Here is a 16993-nt window from a genome sequence, read left to right as displayed (position 1 = left end):
AGGGAGCTTTAGAAAAAAAGATTGCTAAAAATTCAAGATGGTCACCATCAACAAATTCACTTCAAAATCGTGATATTTTTCACACTTCCCAAACTCTAAAAATGGTGATTTTAGGATTTTTCAGGAGGGGGAAACACAGGGCAACATCCAAAAACACTTAAACCCCCACTTTTCCAACCTCCCCCAATGTCTCTCACAGGCTGTCAGCCTGTGTACTTACAGTGACCTGACAGGATCTGTGCTGCAACCTGCTTTCAGCTCTCTCACTGTAGCTGGATGAGAAAATTCACTGCCACAATGCTGAGAATGCTTCTGCAAATGTGATCTTTGGGCTGCAAGTCCAACTACATCTCCATCCCTGTAGCCGGCACCCTGCGAGACACCACTGAGCATTCTAAGGGCGCTTAACAGCCTGCACTTCACTCTTGCTGAACAGTAGTTGAGACCATGTCAGGGACGGCCCTGAGCTCCAGAGAAAACTATGCAGGCTGGCTAACAGGTACCCAGTGGGATCGGCCTGTCAGCTACAGACCAAAATCTGTGAATGTTCAAGCAGAGCTTCAAAATTGCTCCAAGCACCAAATTACCCAAAAGAGATGAAATTACATCAAACAGAAAACACTGACCACAGTGGGCTGAATATTACCTCTTAATGTTTATAATTTTCTAGTCAAAATGGGGAAGATTCTGTAAACGGACGTCACAATTGTAGGCAGTCAATTAGGACCCACATTAAAAAAACAACCCCAGAGACAAGCCACCTACACTGTAGGTATTTGTTGTGAATGAGGGAGTCGCGGCAGGACATTTAAGCTCACCCAAGGCTGTGCGCGGGCTCGGCCAGAAATGGCCTTGGGTGAGCTTAAGTAGCCCTAGGCAACTCCCTAGAGCTGCCATAAACACTTGAAATGTAGGCCAGCAAAATGTAGCCACTGAGCTGATCGCGGCAAGGGATCCCCCTGCCACAATCAGCTGAATGCCTGCAGCAGGGAACCCCCACATGAAGTCAGCCAGCAGGAGGGATGCCCACTCACTCTTGTCCCCGAACCCCCAAAACTTCCCACCCCACCACCAACAGGTAACACTTCCCTCCAGATCCCCACACACATCTGTAGACCCCCTAACACCCCCAAACCTGTAGACACACTTCCCCCAGCACCTCTAAGCCCACCTTTGCAGAAGAAAGTCCAGCCAGAGGGTTGCTTACACCCTCTGGCCGGCAGGCCTGCCACTCCAAAGTGGTAGGCCTTCCCCTTCCTGTTGCATTCTGGGATACACTGGGGAGCGGCCTAAGGCCCTGATTAGCTCAGATGCCTTAGGCCCCTCGATCAATTGGAGTCCCAGGCCTCCTTTCCAATGAATCTTATGGGAGGGGCCTTAGGCCCCTCCCTGGTGCATCCCAGAATGCACTGGGAATGGGAAGGCCCGCCATTTTGGAGTGGCAGGTCTGCTGGCCGAAGGGTGCAAGCATCCCTCTGACTGGATTTTCTTCTGGAAAGACACAGGGGGTGTCAACATGTGTGTATGTGTGTGATTGTGGGGGGGTGTCAGTTGATGGGTGGGGGGTTAGGAAGTTCCGGGGGTTCAAGTGGGCATCCCTTCTGACCAGCTCTTCAGGAGGTGTTCGGGGGCAGGAAGGAGTAGACATCCCTCCTGTCCGGCTCTTCGGGTGGGGTTCAAGGGCAAGAAGGAGTAGGCATCCCTCCTGCCTGGCTCTTCAGGAGGGGTTCGGGGGCAGGAAGAAGTAGGCATTCCTCTTGCTGGGAAACTTTGGGAAGTTCTGCGGGGGTTCCTGCAGGAGGGAGTCGTCATCCCTCCTATCAGCTGACTTCACGGGGGGCGGGAAGCCCTGCTATAGCTGCTCAACTGATTGTGGGAAGGGGATTCCCTTGCTGTGATCATCTGATGGCAAGGGAACCCTCAGGAGTGATTCTCTAACTGTCGCCTGTGACAGGGGCGCTGGTTAGAGAATCTGGGCGGTTAGGCAGGGTTAAGCGTCTGCCTATTAGATTAGAAGCAATTCTGTATAGGATGCCAGTCTGCGATTCTCAGCCGCTTCTTAGGTGGCGGCTGGGACCAGTGTCCTATGTAGAATTTTCTCCAATCTGCTTCAATATTTTGCATTCTGCAGCTTTTCCTCTTCAAAATCTGCCAAGTCTCTACCAGATCTGGAGTAGGAACAAACTGTCATTTACAAAATTCTAAAATGCTTTCATTAGAATTGCATGTCTGAAGGTGCACAGTACTAGCATGAAGCACTATATCCTTATTTCTCCACAAAGCTTTCCCAGGATTATCTGTCTAGCTCCACTTGCATTGTGTGTGTGTCCATGTGTCTATGTCATCATGTATTACTGATGCTTTCCTGTCTTGAGTTCTGGCATTCCTTTCTCTATGATGGAATTTTATTACCTTCTTGTAAATTGCTTTGCTTTACTATGAAAGACAATAAATAAAGTCTTAAATAAACTATTTTTTTCAATTATTCAAGAAGAGGGGCAAGTGTGTACCTTGCTTTTTACTTCTTCTGCACTAAATTGTTTTGATACATCTGCAAATTGTAGTACCGTACATTAAGTTTGCAATAAACAAACACTGCATGGAAGATTAAAGAAGAAACTTACTCCAAACATGAATGCACTTTAAAAACACTTGTTTCTTCCCTGGCAGCCATGTTCTATTATATTTCACTGCTATATATCCAGAGTCTTTTGCACTTGTAAACTTCACGGTACTGCGGTATATAAACTGTTGTTATTATTATTATTATTGTTAGCTAACATGCTGCTTGGGAAATAGATAGTATTTTAACTCGTACAAACATATGCAGAATATAAAACAGGATTCTGTTCTTAACATTCTGCTATATTTCTGCATATTTTGCCATAGTTTTCTCACACACAATTGGAAGATTACATAAATTTCTGTTGGCTTCGAAGATCTGAAGTTCAACTTTCATACTTCAGTGTTGGTTCACAATCCCAAATTACAATACTACATTACTCAATAGCACTAGAAAGCAAGGAGCAAAAATGTCAGTATTTCCAGTATGTCAGAGGCCAGGGTGGACTTTAAAATTACCACTCTTGAGTCTAGGACCTTGGTATGGTTTTCTTTAGCTTCTAGGCATATGGGTGTTTGTGGGAATGGGAGGGAAAGAGACAGAGATATACGTACTTTGTATAAATTATGGTTGATGGTTGTTTCACTATGCTGGTATGGTTGTTTTATGTATTGCTGCCTTGCAAAATGTTTTGTTGTACTTGATGGCTGTTATTTTGCTACCATCAATAAAAATTGTTTGAAACTAAAATTAAACAACAAAAGGAAAGAATCCAACACAATCTGCAGTGAGTAGAACACAAACAAAACAAAGAAAACTGCAGATAGGTGTACAATGATGCAGGCTAAATTTATTAAACCAAAATCATGAATGCGGTTAAATGTTACCACCTTGAACCAAACCAAAGGACCCGACACGGTCCGTGTTTCGATGAATACGCCTTCATCAGGGGTCCCAGGTGGATAAGGTACCAAATCAAACCGCAAACAAAAAAACTTAGCCTACCAAAGAAATACAAGCAGCAGTGGAACAGTCTCTTGGAATACTCCACCATAGCAAAAACTAAAATTACCACTCTTATGCTGCAATTTTTCACCATTTCCAAAATAAATAGTGTGATAGTCATACAAAAATACCTGGCACCAATGATTACTTTCCAGCACTTGAAAGTTCCTGGAAACGCGGGAAACATTGCACCGGCAAAAACAAGGGGGATTCATGGCAAAACATAGTCCTATGTCGGAAGTTTAAACCTCTAAGCTGCATTTTTTTGCACTTAAGATGAGTATCTAAACTTTATAAAATAGGATTATTTCTAACAATATGATTGCACTGTTGAGCACTTTAAAATATAAATAAGACCAATAGTGACGTTGGTGTTTATAGTCTGTGTGTCTTGAAACTTATTACATGCAGCAACACCGCTGAGGTTTGAAAAAGAATTAAAACTGGCTATCAATGTACTGTTAAATGGGAAGTCTTTATACTTTGGGACACTTTAGCCACTAGCAACACAAACGACAAACTCAAGATAATTGACTTTCCCAAATTACTAATTGCTATAAGCATTCTCATAGCTATCAAGCTTAGGTATCAGGTCATTCACTTTTATAAAGATTTTCATTTAGTATCCTTAGTAGTATGATACTCACCAGTTTCCCTGGTGTCACAAAAAAATCATATTTACTCTGCAGGTGATGTATCAAGGATCCTCTCCTCAGTACCACCAGCACTTTCTATAAAAGAAAGAAAAGAAAATAGAGAACTCCAAAGAAAGCAGAAACAGATGGGTGCAAAGAAGAGGAAGATTCAAAAGGTACAAAACATAAGAAAAGTCATGCTACTTCATGCTAAAGTCTATCAAGCTCAGCATCCTATCTCTACAGCAGCCGGATGGGTCACGAGACTCGGCAGAGCCCAAAAAACAGACGTTTCTTATAGTTTATTTCCGGGAATGAACAATGGCTATCTCAAGTCTACCTGGCTGATAATTCATGGACTTTTCCTCCAAAATCTTGTCCAAATCTCTCAATATTCACTACAGTAGTCCAGGGGCATAGCCAAACACTCAATTTTGGATAGGTCTAAGCCCAAAAGTAGGAGGGTACCACAATCCTGCTTCCTACCTGGTATCCCCTCCCCTTCCCTGGTGATTGGAGGTCTCTTAACTAGAGGTCTGCACGGGAATGGGGATTGCGGGAATCCCGTGGGGTACCCCCTCTGGCCCTTGGGACTCCCATGGGGACCCCCTCTGGCCCATGGGATGGAAGGCTTTGGAAGCAGGGTTCGATTTACTGAGAACTACCTAAATTCCGACGCAGCTGAGATACCAGTCCAGCGCCATGGTGGAAACAGCCATGCTGAGCAGTGAGCTCAGCATGCATACGGCTGAAAGCCTTGCTGATTGGTCCGGTGGCGCAGCGGGGCGGGAACAGCAAGCAAGGCTCTCAGCTGTTTACGTGCTGAGCTCACTGCTCAGCATGTACACAGCTGAGAGCCTTGCTTGCTGATTGGTCGGCAAGGCTACAGCGGGAAGACACTTATTTAGTGATCCGCCCAGCACCCCCCGAAGACCCTGATACTAGCGAGACTCATCTCGAAATAGAAGAGAGTGACCCGAGGAGGCAGGAGACAAGGAACCAAGCAATTTTTTGTTCAGACCAGAGCTGAGGACAGAGCAGCAGTGAGCACAGTAGGCATGAGGAGATGCATCAGAGAAGCAGGAGGATTTGGCAGCCGGCAGTCAGGTAATTAACTTAAACATAAAAGAAACTGTGGAATTGATGATCCTGATGAAATCTTTTACTGTATTTTATATTTTCATATTGTGTTTCATTTTTTAATTTATCTGCACATTTTTCAAATAAAGATTTCATCAGGATCATCAATTCCACAGTTTCTTTTGTGTTTGCACTGTTGTTTTCCTACTGGAATCTCTGGTGGAACCCTTATTTTGGTTTCTGTTCAGTAATTAACTTATAAACCTCCTCTTTTACTAAGGCTGACGGTGTCCATTATATTCTATGGACACATTAGCATTTAGGGCACGCTAAATCGGCTAGCATGCCTTAGTAAAAGAGGGGGTTTATAAGTTAATTACCTAAACAGAAAACAAAAAAAGGGTTCCACCAAAGAAATTCCACAAGAAAACAGCAGTGCAAACATAAAAGAAACTGTGGAATTGATGATCCTGTCAGAAATAATTGCTGCTTTTTATGGGGACAGGTGGGGATGGAGGGGATTCCTCGCGGGGACGGAAAGGATCCTGGTGGGAACGGAGGGGATTCCGGCGGGGACGGGTGGGATTTCTGTCCCTGCGCAACTCTCTACTCTCAACTGCACTTCTCCAAGCAACCAGTACCTTTTGAATCCGCCTCTTCTTTGCCAGTAGTGACTCACACCCGATGTTCATGCCACGGGGCTGGCACAAACAGTTAGAATGAATCCCTGCTTACTGCCGGTGAAGAGGAGAAGGATTCAAAAGATTGCAGGAGCTTGGTGGAGTGCAGTTAAGAGACCCCCTCCCCCAATTGCTGGAGGAGAGAAGACAGAGATGCCAGGGGTATCCAGCTGGCAGGACTTAGGGTTCCCTGCTAGACACATCACAGCTGGGTGGAACTGAATCCAAAGTGAGTGTGCCTGTGCCCACCCAGGCCCATCAATGGTTACACTACTGCATTAGTTACCTTGCCCACATTCTCAACAATCCAAAATTTAACTATACACTGTGTAAAATTTGTTTTCAAATCTGCTAGTAATTATTTTTATTTAAAAATTTACAAACTACTAATATCATCATGACTACTTGTTCACATCAGTTTACATATAAATAAGAAATACATACAAACTTACAATATGCATTTCAGCACAAGCATAAAAATTCCACAGCATCCACAGCAAACTCCTCAGTCTCTCCTCTTCTTGATACCTTCCCAACTTGGAAGTAGTCAGGTTTTTCAAAAGCTTCCTAAAGCACTTGATATCTTCCTTCATTTGAATGTCCCTCAAGGGGGATGCAGAAAGATACTGTGGGCATTATTGGTCACACAATATACGTACAGTAGAAAGGGGTTCAATGTGGCAGTTAATTTGTGTGGTACAGAGCACAACTTAATAAAATACATGGTAGTGAAGCTATTAGCTATTCCACGAGTGCTAACAAGTGAGCATTGGGATGAAGGCAAGAGCCATCGTTCTATGTGAGTAGGATTGAAACAGTTGTAATTTGTAGGGCTCCTGAGCTGAGAGAGGTAGAAAATGAGGGAACCATGGATGAAGAGGCCAGCGAGGTGCAATGAGGATCCTGGATCCCCAATCCTGGCAAAGTTTGAGTAACGTTTTTCTGATGAGAGGTACTGGAGAAAAAGCATATAGGAAATCTGTTCTCCTAGTCGATGAGGAAGGCATTCAATTCCAGGCAATTGGGGACAAAGAATCTGGAGCAGAATAGAAGAAGTTTGCTGTTGTGGGGGGATGCAAAAAGATCTATGTCTGGAGTCCCCCATTTGAAGAAAATCTGACACAGGATGGACATGCTGAGACACCACTCGTGGGGCTGAAGGAATCTGAGAATATATTCTGCTTCCCTGCCAGATAAACTACTCTGAGAATGATGTCATGAGTAATTGCCCAAGTCCAAATCTGGATTTTTTCCAAGTAAAGAGGGTGAAACCTCAGGCCCCCTTGTTTGTTCAGACAGAACATGGCAGCCTTATTGTTGGTCCAGATGAGAACTATTTGGTGGAGGAGAAGGTCTTAGAATGTTCTGAGAGCATTGTGTGTCGCTCAGAGTTCGACAAGGTTGATATGGAGAGTTTTCTCGTGAGAAAACCAGACTCGAGTGTAGAGATCATCAAGATGAGCCCCCCCCCCCCCCCCAATCTAACATCAAGGCATCTGTGGTGAGGAGTTTCTAATGAGGTGGAGGCTGGAAGGGGATACCTTGGGAGAGATTGAACCAAAGCATCCACCACTGGAGGGAGTGACAGAGGTCTGAGGTGACTTGTATTGGAGCAGACAGATCCTTTGGCCTGAGACCATTGTGTTGATAGAGTCCATTGTGGGATTTTGAGGGGGAGACATGCAAATGGAGTGATATGGATCGTGGAGACCATGTGGCTGAGAAGTCATAGAATTTGACGTGCATAGTAATGAGGAAATTTTCTGGCACAGCTGAAGGAGACTGTTGACTCTGCTGAGGTAGAAATGAGTGGTGTCCATTAGAGATCCTATGAACTCCAATATCTGATTCAGTTACAGATGTGATTTTTGATAGATCACTACAAATCCTAGGAGTTCCAGTAGATGAACTGTTGATGGCATGCTGAGCTAGTAGTGAAGATGAAGCTTTGATCAACCAGTCATCCACATAGGGAAATACATGAAAGCCTCATGAGTGAAAGGCTGTCACCACTACCACAAGGCATTTCGTGAAAACCCTTGCAGTTGATGCTACACCAAAGGTTAGGACTTTATACTGGAAGTGATGAGATCCAACTCAAAAGTGAAAGATATCTCCTGTGAGCAGGTAGAATGGATATATAAAAGTGCAAGCTCCCTTGAGATCCAGAGAGCAAAGTCAATCATCCTTTTCCAAAAAGGGCAGAAAGATTCCCATTCAGACCACATGGGTATAGAGAGAGCTCATTCAAAAATTAAGGTTCTAGACTTTAAAACACCAAACTTTGTTTGGATGGGGAAATATGTCAAGGAATTGTCTGGATGGGAACATCTGGAAGGGTAAAACTAAAAGGAATTATTGTAAGGGCGACAGACCTTTTTGTGAGGCAAGTAAGTAAAAGTAAGAGGAAAAGAAGGCCGCTTTGATTCTCAAAAGTAGTAGCTGAGAAAGCACAGTTACTTACCGAAACAGATGTAATCCAGGGACAGCAGGCAGATATTCTCATATGTGGGCGACGTCATCCACGGGAGCCCCGGTACAGACAGCTTTAAAAGTGCATCGTTACCTTAAGAACTTAAAGTTTGCAAACTGCCCGCACCGAACATGCACGAGTGCCTTCCCGCCCGACGCAGGCTCATGGCTCCTCAGTTCTGAAAGCAAGCTAAAAAAGTCAACTAGGGGAGGTGGGTGGGTTGTAAGAATATCTGCCTGCTGTCCCTGAATAAGCAGGCAGCATATTCTCACATGTGGGACTCCCTAGCTTACTAGAATGGAATGGAGGGAGTGTTGGCCATTAAGAAAATAAATTTTACTTGACTGCTTGGCCGAAGTGACCCTCCCATTTGGAATTCAATTTCAGACAGTAGTGAGATGTGAATGTATGAACTGAAGACCAAGTGGCAGCTGTAAATGTGGAGATGGCGCGGTATATAAACCCAAGATTTAGTTTAGTTTAGTTTACAGAGTTCATCAAAAGGAGTTGAGTATAGGAAAGCAAGTGAAGCTGCCATAGCTCAGACTTTGTGGGCTGTGACGCAACGCCCAGTTGCAGCCCAGCCTGAGCATAAGAGAAAGTGATACAAACTGCTAACCATGATATAGTTTCTTGGATACAGGACGTCCCAACTTATTAGGATCAAAGGAGACAAAAAGTTGAAGAGATGCTCTATGTGGCTGAGTTCTCTGTAAGTAGGAAGCCAAGGCTCGTTTGAGTCACGAGTATGAAGAGCCATTTCTCCAGAATGAGAATGAGGCTTAGGAAGAACACTGGAAGTACGGTTGATCGATTTAGATGACATTCCGTGACTAGTTTTGGAAGGAACTTCGGATGGGTGCGAAACACATCTTTGTCATGATGAAACACTGTGAATGTTGGATCCGCCAGCGCTTGAAGCTCACTTATTCTTCGAAAAGTGGTAAGGAGGATGAGAAAAAAACCACTTTCCAAGTGAGGTATTTCAGATAAGCTGAAGACATTGGTTCAAAAGTAGAATTTCATAAGTCTAGAGAGAACAACATTGAGAGCCCAAACTACTGGAGGTGGTTTGACTTTGAAAAGGTCTGTTAATGAATCTGGACACAACAGGATGAGCAGTTAGAGGTTTACCATCAACTGGGATGTGAAAAGCATTGATAGCACTGAGATGAACTTGAATCGAAGTGGTCTTGAGGCCTAAAATGGATAAATGTAGAAGAAATCCAATACTGCAGATATAGAAGTGGATAAAACATCTTGACGATGAAAAGTACACCAAGTGAAAAACCGCATCTATTTCTGCTGGTGATACTGCTGCATAGACGGTTTTCATGACTCTTCTAAGATAAGTCTGACAGGATAGAACATAGAAACATGATGGCAGATAAAGGCCAAATGGCCTATCTAGTCTGCCCTTCCACAGAACCTCATTCCATGTCAACCAGAGAGGTACCAAGCTGTCAGGTGTAAATCCTGTCGATTGAGATGCAGCAAGCTGCCAGGTGTAAATCCTGTTGATTGAGATGCAGAAGATATCCATGACTCTGCGTTAGAAGAGATGGAAAAGTCTGAAGAGGCATTGGTTCCTTGATACTAAGCTGAGGCAGAAGGGAGAACCAGGAATGCCTGGCCCACCGAGGGGCCATCAGAATCATAGTGGCCGATTCCTGCTTGAGCTTGACAAACATCTCGAAGATAAGAGAGATTGGAGGAAACGCATAAAGAAACATGTGTGTCCAATTCAGAAGAAACGCATCTGATTCCAGGTGTTAGAGAAAATACTGCCTGGAGCAAAATTGAGGCACCTTGTGATTGTGGGGGGACGCAAACAGGTCTATCTGAGGAGTCCTCCAAAGAGATAATATGTGATGCAGAACTGCAGAGTTGAGCGTCAACTCATGTGCTGAAGAAACCTGCTGAATCCATCTGCGAGAGAATTCTGCTTCTCTTGAATGCATACTGCTTTCAAAAATATATTGTGAGCAATCACCCAGTTCCAAATCTTCTGGGCCTCTTGACATAGGAGAGAACTCATGCTTCCTTGTTTGTTTATGTAATACATTGCAATATGAATCCATAGGGATTAATTAGGAGGACATAGTTAGTCACAATGTGCTGAAATGTTTCGAGAGCATCATAGATCTCTCCGAGTTCCAAAAGATTTAGATAGAAAAAAAAACTGGTTCTAGTAGACCAGTAACTTTGAGTGCAAAGACCATCTAGATCAGGGATCTCAAAGTCCCTCCTTGATGGCCGCAATCCAGTCGGGTTTTCAGGATTTCCCCAATTATGCATTGAAAGCAGTGCATACACATAGATCTCATGCATATTCATTGGGGAAATCCTGAAAACCTGGCTGGATTGCAGCCCTCAAGGAGGGACTTTGAGACCCCTGGTCTAGATAAACCCCACAAGCATAGGAGGGCGAGTGCAGTCAGAACCTTCTGATGTGGAGATGTGTGGAACAAAAAACCCCTGGAAAGCAAGGAAGAGCTCATTCACCACTGCAGAGATTATCAAAGTGTAATGTGTTGAGAGCTTGAGGCCACTGACATGCAAGAGTCTATTGAGGAATCTTGAAATGAAGTCTCGTAAACGGAGTAACATGGACCGTGGAAGCTATGTGACCCAGAGTACCATCAGATGTCTGGCTAACTGATGGAAGAAGATAAGTCTGATTGCAAAGCTGAATCAAATTTTGTTGTCTTTGCTGAAGAAGAAAGGCTCTGAGATGAAGGTGGACAAAGCGATGGGACCAGACGGGATCCATCCCAGGATACTAAGGGAGCTCAGAGAGGTTCTGGCGAGTCCTATTAAAGACTTGTTCAACAAATCTCTGGAGACGGGAGTGATTCCTGGGGATTGGAGGAGAGCGGATGTGGTCCCTATTCATAAAAGTGGTCACAGGGATGAAGCAGGAAACTACAGGCCGGTGAGCCTCACTTCAGTTGTTGGAAAAATAATGGAAGTGTTGCTGAAAGAAAGGATAGTGTATTTCCTTGAATCTAATGGGTTACAGGATCCGAGGCAACATGGCTTTACAAAAGGTAAATCGTGCCAAACGAACCTGATTGAATTTTTTGATTGGGTGACCAGAGAGCTGGATCGAGGACATATGCTAGATGTAATTTACTTGGATTTCAGCAAAGCCTTTGATACAGTTCCTCATAAGAGGCTGTTGAACAAACTTGAAGGGCTGAAGTTAGGACCCAAAGTGGTGAACTGGGTCAGAAACTGGCTGTCGGACAGACGCCAGAGGGTGGTGGTTAATGGAAGTCGCTCGAAGGAAGGAAAGGTGACTAGTGGAGTCCCTCAGGGTTCGGTGCTGGGGCCAATCCTGTTCAATATGTATGTAAGTGACATTGCTGAAGGGTTAGAAGGAAAAGTGTGCCTTTTTGCAGATGATACCAAGATTTGTAACAGAGTAGACACCGAAGAGGGAGTGGAAAATATGAAAAAGGATCTGCAAAAGTTAGAGGAATGGTCTAATGCCTGGCAACTAAAATTCAATGCAAAGAAATGCAGAGTAATGCATTTGGGGATTAATAATAGGAAGGAACTGTATATGCTGGGAGGAGAGAAGCTGATATGCACGGACGGGGAGAGGGACCTTGGGGTGATAGTGTCCGAAGATCTAAAGGCGAAAAAACAGTGTGACAAGGCAGTGGCTGCTGCCAGAAGGATTCTGGGCTGTATAAAGAGAGGCGTAGTCAGTAGAAGGAAGAAGGTGTTGATGCCCCTGTACAGGTCATTGGTGAGGCCCCACTTGGAGTATTGTGTTCAGTTTTGGAGACCGTATCTGGCGAAAGACGTAAGAAGACTTGAGGCGGTCCAGAGGAGGGCGACGAAAATGATAGGAGGCTTGCGCCAGAAGACGTATGAGGAGAGACTGGAAGCCCTGAATATGTATACCCTAGAGGAAAGGAGAGACAGGGGAGATATGATTCAGACGTTCAAATACTTAAAGGGTATTAACGTAGAACAAAATCTTTTCCAGAGAAAGGAAAATGGTAAAACCAGAGGACATAATTTGAGGTTGAGGGGTGGTAGATTCAGGGGCAATGTTAGGAAATTCTACTTTACGGAGAGGGTGGTGGATGCCTGGAATGCGCTCCCAAGAGAGGTGGTGGAGAGTAAAACTGTGACTGAGTTCAAAGAAGCGTGGGATGAACACAGAAGATTTAGAATCAGAAAATAATATTAAAGATTGAACTAGGCCAGTTACTGGGCAGACTTGCACGGTCTGTGTCTGTGCATGGCCGTTTGGAGGAGGATGGGCAGGGGAGGACTTCAATGGCTGGGAGGGTGTAGATGGGCTGGAGTAAGTCTTAACAGAGATTTCGGCAGTTGGAACCCAAGCACAGTACCGGGTAAAGCTTTGGATTCTCGCCCAGAAATAGCTAAGAAGAAAAAAAAAAAAAAATAATAAAAAATAAAAATAAAAAATAAAAATTATAATTTAAATTGAATCAGGTTGGGCAGACTGGATGGACCATTCGGGTCTTTATCTGCCGTCATCTACTATGTTACTATGTTACTATAGCAGAGCTCCGATAAATCACAGATTTTGAGATGGTTGAAGCTGGGATTTGGCAAAAATGATTACGAATCCCAACTGCTGAAAGAAGAGAATTGTGAACTGAGTCACTGCGAGAAGCCATTTCGAGGTTGGATCATTGATGAGCCAATTGTCCAGACAGGGAAAACCTGGAGACCCTGTGTCTGTAACACTGCTGCCACTGCAACCAGGCACTTGATGAATACTCTGGAAGAGGATGCAAGGCCAAAAGGCAGGACTCTATATTGATAATGGCGCTGCAGTATCTGAAATCGGAGTAATTTCCAGAAGGTCGGATGCACTTGAATATGAGAAGAAACTTCTTTTCAGATCTAGAGAGTTTAGCCAATCGTTGTGATCTAAGAGATAACATAAAATTATCAGAGGCAACATTTGAAACTTTTCTCCCCAATGGAAATCTGTTCAGGCCCCTGAGGTCTAAAATTGTCTGTAGACCTCCCTTCCCTTTTGGGATGAGGAAATACCGGAAGTAAAAACCCCGGTTCCTCTGCAGAGGTGAAACTTTTCTTTGAGGAGAAGAAGAGATACCATCTCCTGAAGAAGAGACGTCTTGAAAAGAGACTCTCTTGAAGGATGATCTGGATGCATAGTGATTAAATGAAGAGAAAGTCGTTCTCAAAATTCTTTTTTTTTTTAAGAGGCAGTGGCCTCCTCCTCCCCTACAGCCACTCCCAAACCTCCAGGCTTTTGGAATAAAAGAAGATGGAGTAAAAGTGGTGTGGTGAATGTACATTAAGGAACAGATGTAGGGTAAAAGACTTAAAGTAAATGGATGTCTTCTAAAAGGTACTGTATAAACATTGATGGAACCGTGGAAGACATGTTTCAAGAAAAAAACCTGGTTGATCCTGTTTCGAGGATAAAACAGTGGAAGGTTTTAAGATGGTGGGAATCTAACTTACAGGCTCCATATCCCTGTTAGATCCCGCCATTTCATGTTATAATTGTATTGAAACAACAGGAAAGAGCCATCTTACAGGCTCTATGCCCCTGAAGCAGTTGCAACTCGTTTGACTCATGTCAAGTTTCTTGCTGAATACCATGTGGAGGAATCCAACTCTACAGACTCTACACCCATGTTAGATTCCTCCTTAGACTATGGATAAGCAGATCCAGCCCAATACATTCTAGGTAGCGGAAAGGATCAATAGATATGGTGAAATTACTGCAGATGTTGAGATGGAAGGCATCTATCAAAAGAAGACAATTTCCAAACAAGATGCTTCACGTAGCAGAATCAATAGAAATTGTAATTTGGTACTCTGTTCACCAACATGGAGTTTTGGTAGAAAGGACCTTCAAATGTGCCCATAGCATATGGAGTTGATTTTTTCAAAGTCTACCACAAGTGACTGGTATTTATTTATGATAGATTAGATAGATCAGATAGATAGATAGATAAGACAAAAAGAACAGATTTGGTTTAAGTGCTGTCTTAAAATTCATAATAGACAGTTCCACTCTTAACCGAAAAGATAAATGTTCCAATATAATAGTGCAGAAAAGAAAAAGGCACATTGCTTTATGGATTCTAAACTGGAAACATTGGGAAAGGAGGGGAAACAATTGGTAGTCATCAAGTGACCTTTGCAGGAAGGGACACAGGGAATAACTACTGATGTTAGGTAGCTGTGAGACCCTACACAAAATCATGAAATGCCAGTTAACCTTGCAAGTCTATCAAACTGCTCACAAAACAGGCGCAGAAGCCAATGAAGACAAACAATAATAGGTTACACCATCAAATCTATGTGCACACCATAGAAAACAAGCTGTTGTGTATTGAAAGTCTGATGTCATTTTAACTGTAGCAAAGACAGACCAGTATACACTATAGTATATTAGTCTAACTTAAAAAAACAAAACATTTTTTGTCTATTATTTCAAAGGAAGGGGGGAGGAGAAAAGATATGTCTATGCCCGCCTCATCTCACCTGGTGGTAGGCTTGTTTGACAGCAACTTACAAAGTATGATAATAGTTGTTACAATAAACAGGTTCAGATCCAGGACAAGTTTTATTAACATATACATTATACTTTTCTTGATATGCTCTGCATAACAAAACCAACAATAACATAAAACATGGAAACAGGTGTTCAATTTTACAAGTAAAATAACAGTAACTTGTTTTTATTTATATTTGTTTGATAAATAACTGAGAAGCCACCCCAGATCACTTGTATAAGAAAATGCTTTAACAACCTGCTTTTTCACAGGAGATGAAAAGATAAAGCATTCACAGGTATGGCTGTTTGGGGATTTTATCAGCAGCGTATTAAACTGAAAGCAGAAAGAGGGAAGAGGAGACTTACCATATATACTCAAATATAAGTCAAGTTCTCTCTCAAAAAAGGGATGAAAACTTAACTCAAATATAAGCTGCAGTGGTTTATATTCAAATCTACTGTAATTCTTCCTCCCCCATGGTGTCCTGCATTTTTTCCTTTCTCCTTGCCCCTTGGTGTCCTGCATTTTTTCCTTTCTCCTTGCCCCTTGGTGTGCAGCATTTTTTGCCCTCTTTCCCCACCTGCTGTGCCTGAACTCATTTCCCCTTCCCCGTGATGACTGGCAATTCACCCAGGTTCATCCAGTAGAAGTGCACTTCTGGTCTCAAACTCAAACCCAATGCAGGGCCACATTTTGGATTTGTAGGTACTTGGAGGGCCTCATAAAAAATAGTTAATGTCGTATTAAAGAAATGACAATTTTGCATGAGGTAAAACTCTGTATAGTTTATAAATCTTTCCTTTTGGCTAAGTCTTAATAATAATATTGGAATTTATAGCTAAAGAGACATATGATCAAGAAACTGTTTTATTTTACTTTTGTGATTATGATAAACATACCGAGGGCCTCAAAATAGTACCTGGCGGGCCGCGAATTTGAGACCACTGCTCTATAGTGACTAGCACTTCACTCTTCTTCCCATTCCATCCCCATCGCTCCCCACAGTGACTGGCATTTCACTCTCCTTCACTTCTCATCCCCGGTGACCACTCAACATGTACCTTTAATGTTCTGATCTTCACCAGCAACAAGCAGCATGACTGATGCATTACTCATGTTGGCCTCACAGCCTTTCCTGCTGGCACAACTTCCTGATTCCATATAGGCGGAGTACATCAGCAGGAAGGGCTGCGATGCCAGCATCAGCAGTGTTTCAGTCACACTGCTTGCTGCTGGTGAAGATCAGAATATTAAAGATACAACGCGGGTGGTCAATGGGGAAATGGGAAGGAGAAGAAAGGAGAGCTGAGTGAAATGCTAGTCACCATGGGGGAACGGGAAGTGCTAGGCACCAGAAAGGGAGGCCACAGAAATTGTTCTAACTCATCTATAAGCCAAGACCCCTATTTTTGGGGCCCAAAATTCTCAGCTTACAGTCAAGTATATACAGTATATCTTGGAGACCTCTGGAGAAACAAGGAAAGACTGTTGGGGGTAGCTTAAATTTTTTACAGCAAGGTTTAACCACAAAGGAAATGGGAGCCAAAACTTACCATGGACAGTGAGAGGGCTATAAAAGGTAGGTGGCACTGGGGAGATGGAAGAACAGACATACTATGAAGGGTACCCATGGAGGAACAAACAAAAAAGAACAGGAGAATCATCAGGGATAGTTCAGCATTTAAGAGTAGGGGACGGATTAAAAAAGGAAATGAGACCCACAACTTACCAGAAAAAAAGGAGGGGAGCACAGGGATATATGGATCTGGTTAGGGAGTGGGAGAGAAGTAGTAGCTATATTATGGAAGGTATCTGTGGCGTAAAAAAAGGAATATGTTACATCAAAAGACAGACTGAAAAAAGAAAACGAGAGTCACAACTTACCAGGAACAAGAGCAGCATGAGGCTTGATGAGATTGGAGAGGGTAGGTGGCTACATAGTGGTGGAAGTCTGTGGAGAGAAGACAAAAATAGGCCATCAGACATCAAAAGGACAGGAAATATCAGTCTAACATGAACATAATCAC

The 16993-nt window shown here is 43.3% G+C and overlaps 1 protein-coding gene across 5 annotated transcripts in view; it reads right to left on the bottom strand.

The window, feature by feature from the left end:
* Positions 1-16993, bottom strand: part of BCL9 (BCL9 transcription coactivator) — a 169488-nt gene that overhangs the window by 95655 nt on the left and 56840 nt on the right. For all 5 annotated transcript variants that reach the window (XM_033941358.1, XM_033941362.1, XM_033941359.1 and 2 more), the window contains exons 2-3: positions 16851-16917; positions 4216-4299 (exon numbers count right to left, since the gene is read on the bottom strand). The gene's annotated coding sequence lies outside the window, so the exon portion shown is untranslated. The remainder of the gene's footprint in view (positions 1-4215; positions 4300-16850; positions 16918-16993) is intronic.

This window comes from Geotrypetes seraphini, chromosome 4 (genome assembly GCF_902459505.1).
Source record: "Geotrypetes seraphini chromosome 4, aGeoSer1.1, whole genome shotgun sequence".
In the NCBI taxonomy this organism is placed as follows: domain Eukaryota; kingdom Metazoa; phylum Chordata; class Amphibia; order Gymnophiona; family Dermophiidae; genus Geotrypetes; species Geotrypetes seraphini.
The sequence above is the reverse complement of the archived record's forward strand: the minus strand, read 5'-3'. Positions and strand labels throughout refer to the sequence as shown.